This window comes from Anastrepha ludens, chromosome 6 (genome assembly GCF_028408465.1).
Source record: "Anastrepha ludens isolate Willacy chromosome 6, idAnaLude1.1, whole genome shotgun sequence".
Taxonomy (NCBI): Eukaryota; Metazoa; Arthropoda; class Insecta; order Diptera; family Tephritidae; genus Anastrepha; species Anastrepha ludens.
The window spans coordinates 123,887,549-123,892,939 of record NC_071502.1 but is presented as its reverse complement, the minus strand read 5'-3'; the positions used below and the strand labels follow the sequence as shown (position 1 = coordinate 123,892,939).

At 36.7% G+C, this 5,391-nt stretch overlaps 1 pseudogene; it reads left to right on the top strand.

Annotated features, from left to right (window-relative positions):
* Nucleotides 1-344: 344 nt before the first annotated feature.
* On the top strand, nucleotides 345-5,026 carry LOC128867422 (maltase A2-like; annotated as a pseudogene).
* The last annotated feature ends 365 nt before the right edge of the window (nucleotides 5,027-5,391 follow it).

Below are 5,391 nucleotides of genomic sequence, written 5' to 3'. Positions count from 1 at the left end.
ATATTAGACTCAAGGCCAATCAATTTAAGGTGACTGAAATAGTACATAAAAAAATTACACGTATTTTGTTTTTGTAATTTTAGAACCATCTGATTAATTTCCACGAATTATTCACAATTTACTTATGGGAGATTACAATCACTTCGCACAGTAATAAAATAATTAAGGAACACTTTAAAAATTCAAGTGAAGTACCTAGGTACATTTAGATTTTGTCTGTTCGCCAATCAACGGCCTATATACATAGATCTGAGATATACAGCCGAGTGATCTTTAGTTTCCCCAGTATATCCCGAAGTATAAATAATAGTTTGGTCCACAGCTGTCCGTTAGTACTTACCGAGATGGCGTTCGCTTTATTACGCTTATTTACAATTGTGCTTTTCTGCGGCTTTAGCGCTTCTGCGAAAATCACAGTCGAATGGTGGGAGTCCGCCGCACTCCATCAGATCTATCCTCGATCGTTTATGGACAGTGACGGTGATGGTATAGGTGACTTGAATGGCATTACATCTCGTTTAGAATTTCTCAAGGAAATAGGTGTGACTGCTACATCTTCGAGTCACCGATGGCAGATATGGGCTATGATTAGAGTTGGGTATTTCCCGAGAAAATCCCAATCTCGAGAATCGGGATTTCCCGAAATAACGAAAATTTCAATTCTCGAGATGCGGGATTTCCCGAAAATAATTTTTGAGATTTCTCGAGAATTCTCGAAAATTCGGGAAAAATTGCAAAAAATTAAAAAAAAAAAACTAAAACCAGTGTAAGAGCAATGAATTTCATAAAATATTATTTTTATTTATTTTTATTAAAGTATAAATTACGTAAAAAAATATTTGAAAATATTACTATTTCAATTATTGCAAACAAAAAAGTGAAACAAAAATAATTACAAAAAAATTCAAAACAAAAATAGCTCAAGATTATACTTATTAAAATAGGGGAAAAAAGTGATTGTAAACATTATTTCCCAAAATGGTGTTTTAAAAAACACAGACTGTCAATGGCTTCGTCTGACAATCGCATACGCTTTTTGGACACAAAATTACCCCCTTTTGAGTCGATGTTGGCTTAACAGTGTTAAAAGCCCCGATCAATCTTTCAACATTTTGTGTTTTCTCTCCAGTTTTTTCATATAGTTTTAGCTCGTTTCTAAGCGACGAAAACATCTGGTTCGCCGCTTGTTGCGCAATGTCTGCTTTCGGTTTTGAGCATTGCTGAACGTATTTTTCAAGCAGTTTCGCCATATCTTCTTCATCGACGTTGTTGGTTGCAAATACGTCATCATCGTCAGAACTAGACACTGCTTGGTCTTCTTGAATGCTCGTAGAAAATAGACGAACCAATTAGTTTTCGGCTTCTTTTATCAATTCTGTTTTAGAACAGGTGTGGAAAAATTCAGATTTGTCACTAGAGCTGTTAACTGGATCGTGTAAATATTTAAAGGCCGATAACAAACGGCTAGATCTACGAGCTGTTAAGTTTTTTTTAGGCTGGATAAGAATTCATTGCCCAATTCGGTGTGCTGATTCTCCAATTTTGTGAACAAAAATTTGAGAATAGAATCCGCAGCAAGTAAGTTCACATTTTGGCGACTAAGTGCTTCTACAGCAACACGTATAGGTTTAAGAGCATTTATGATATCCTCGCAATACTTTTCTTCTGCGTCAGTAGTGGCCATAAAATTTAAATTAAGAGTGTCGAGCGCCTTACGAACATGCTTGCTGATGCAAATGTATCTGGCCAGCATAGTTTCCAGGCTATTCCAACGTGTTTTGCAATCCAACAGCAAGAAAAGCTCTTTCTTCTCGACCTCTTTAACATAATCCTGCAAGATGGCATTCCGTACAGGCGAGTTCTTGAATTTCAAAACTATCTTGCGAACCTTTTTTACGATTTCAAATGCAGACTTTATAGTGACCGTCTTGTCAGCAACAAATACGATATTGTCGTCCTCGTCATCGGAAGCGTTTTCCGCATTAATGTCGGAAAATGAAGTACTGGCTGCATTGTTTTCATTTTCATCGGAGCCTCTATCATCCGAATCGTCTCCATCGCTTCCGTCACTATCGTATATCCTGTTTGCGACTTTTCTTTTCTGGTACATTACCTCCATGACCGCCAAATGTATGCCGTGATTGTAGCAAATCTGTTGATGCGCTGGTGATAGTCTCCCAAATTTGATCATGACACTGGCACCATCACTTGTAATAGCCACGATGTCGGACTGTAGTTTTATATTGAAGTCTGAAAGCTTTGCATTTACGAGCTCATATACTTTTTCAGCGGGACATGATTCCTGAATGCGAACCAGGCCAAGGTTGTCAGATTGTGCATCGTCATAATATATATGGATGTTCATGTAACGTCGGTTTCGCACGCTTGTCCACTCGTCGATGCTCAAGCTGAACTTACGCTGTGCAGATTTAAAATTTTCAATTTTGATCTTCAAATCGCTTTTTATTTTCGTGCAGTACTTCATAACCAAACCCAGAACAGCTTTGTGACACTTTGGAAGATGAATTCCTAAGCGGCTGATACTATTACGAATGAACTCACTTTTTGTTATCGCGTTTATTGGAATTCCATCTTTTGCAGCCAATTTTGCAACAATTTGTTCAAGCGAGGAAGAAGTATTGAAAAAGTTGTGAAGAGTTCGGGTCTTCTTGGCTGGTGGCTGTTCTTTTGGAGCCTCATGTTCCCTTCGCTTCATGTTGTGTATCCTCTCCATGTGACGGTGAAGTCCAGATGTTGACGATGACTTGCATTTAATGATTTTATTGCATTTCAAACATGTTGCTTCGTCGTCAAATCGCTTGAAAAGCTGCCACACTTGGTCGTATTCGTATTCTGAACTCATGATTTTTAATGCTAAAAATTCAAAATTTGTTTTAAATTTTGTTTTTTAAAGGAAGTAACTAACCGGTACTCACAGTCAACGATACGTCGATTCAAAACTTAAAAGTAAGTAATATTTGGACCACAAAATATTTTATTATACGGTGTATAATTTATACTTAATCAGGTACCTCAAAATGAAATGCACCCGCTCACTACAAAAAATAAATTTACAAACGTGGCCTGTGCAGTCTGCGAACAAATTGAAATTGCTTGACTATTTTCAAAGCATTTCTAATTGCTTAACTGCTGCTAAATATAAGAAACACATAAAACTAAACTTCATTAGCTTGATGTTACAGTGCTTTCCCTCGACATAGCATAGCAACGCATCTAGCATTTACTCTGTAGTCACCCTAAAACAAAAAAAAAAAAACAAACAAACAAATGGAACAGTTATACTGTTGTGGCTTTTCGCATAGCAATTGAAACTATGGTGTGAATTGTATGTGATTCTGCGAAACAGTATGTAGTGTGCGATTCTTTGTAACATAATGACCGTTACAGTTTGGTGTTTCCAGGTATTAATCATATGTATGTGTATTCTTTTACTTTTGAAAGAATTGTTTTTTCTCTTAATATTTGACAACAAAAATTACAATAAAAAAAAAAAAATGGATTTCTCGAGAAATCTTGAAACATTCTCGAGATTCGGGATTTCCCGAAATGCTAAAAATTTCAATTCTCGAGATTCGGGATGGAAAAATATCGAGAATTTCTCGAAAATTCCCGTCGGGAAATTCCCGAAACCCAACTCTAGCTATGATGTAGCTAATTTCACGAACATTAACCCACTCTTTGGGACAATGGAGGATTTTGATGTTATGGTAGCAAAGCCGCATTAATTGGGTTTAAAAATTTTACTGGATTTGTTCCTAATCACTCGAGTGATGAGTGCGAGTGGTTCCAGAAGACAATACGTCGCGAAGATGGTTACGATGATTTCTATGTATGGGATGACGGTGAAATCGATCGGGAAACGGGCGAGCGTACGCCGCCAAGTAATTGGGTGAGTACTCAGAGTAGCTATTAATTGTTAGTTTTATTTCTAGCAACCCACCATTCCTTATTTCTTCATACAGATAGGGATTTTTGGTGGTTCTATGTGGATCTGGAATGAAGAACGTCAACAATACTATTTACACCAGTTTTTAGCCAAACACCCTTATATTTAATTACACCAACTCTATGGTATCAGCGCATTTGATCGAGGTTTTGGAATTTTGGCTTGATCGTGGAGTGGACTCTTTCCGCATTGATGCAGTACCATTTTTCATAGATAAGCGTTAAGAAAATGGTACATATCCAGATGAGACGATTTCAATTGACGGACTTAGGACTGACCAGAAATATACAAAGGAACCAGAAACTCTCGAATTATTATATCAATGTCGCGAATTTCTAGATGAATAGCAACAAAAACATGGCGGCGATAATACGTGAGACATATCCAATAAGATGCCAGATAACCAATAGAGTAATAGTTTTGTCTAAATTAATCTAATTAACTAAATTAATCTTTGTCTAATTGTATTTCTCCACAGAGCCCAAATTGCCGAAGCTTATGCCACCACTGATAATTTGAGCAATTACGTCAGCAATGGCACTCATATTGGAAGTCAATTTCCAATAAATTTTAACTTTATTCAATTAAGAGAAAGTTCCACTGCACAGACTGTTGAAGAATTCGCCTATGAATGGATGGATATAATGTGGGTGAAGCATAAGGTGGCCAATTGGATCGCAGGAAATCATGACAACAGTCGTCCAGCCACACGCATAGGATCAACTAGGACAGAGTTTGTGACTTCCGGGACCCAGAGCGTACTCCAATGCAATGGGACACTTCAAAGAATGTTGGCTTTAGCACTGGAAACTCCACTTGGCTACCCGTCAATCCTAACTACTCATATCTCAATGTACAGACTCAGCGAGGCGTGGCACGTACCACCTTGAACATATACAAGGCAATGACCAGTTTGAAACAAACATTTCAGTGAGAAGGTCGATTTAAGCAAACGAATTTATTTGATGCCTCATGAAGCGGTAATGCTGCGGTGGGTTGCGTGAATGTGAATCGGAAGTTTCTGTTGACTGTTAAAAAGAATTTTCTAACTTGATTTTAGTATAGTATAACCAGCATTTATAAGAATAATTTAAATTATTTTTTGTTGAATAAAATCCTTTTTCAAGGTGTTAAGAATATGTAAAAGCTGTAAGTTTTTGTTTAGTACTATTTTGTTTTTAAAGCTTTCACAGGTCCTGCTTGGTAGGACCGGCTTTCGGCGGGGTCAACAAAAATTCCTCTAAAAACAACAACAATTTTTTCAAAAGAGGCTTCCCAAAAAATAAAAAATAAGCTATGCTAGCATGTGTGATTCGCATTATTTCGATTCGCGAAAAATATATTTGAAATTCTAATTTGGTAGTGCTCTGACAAAAAAAAATTAATTTATTGAAGGAGTAATTTTTATAAAAAAAAATAATAAG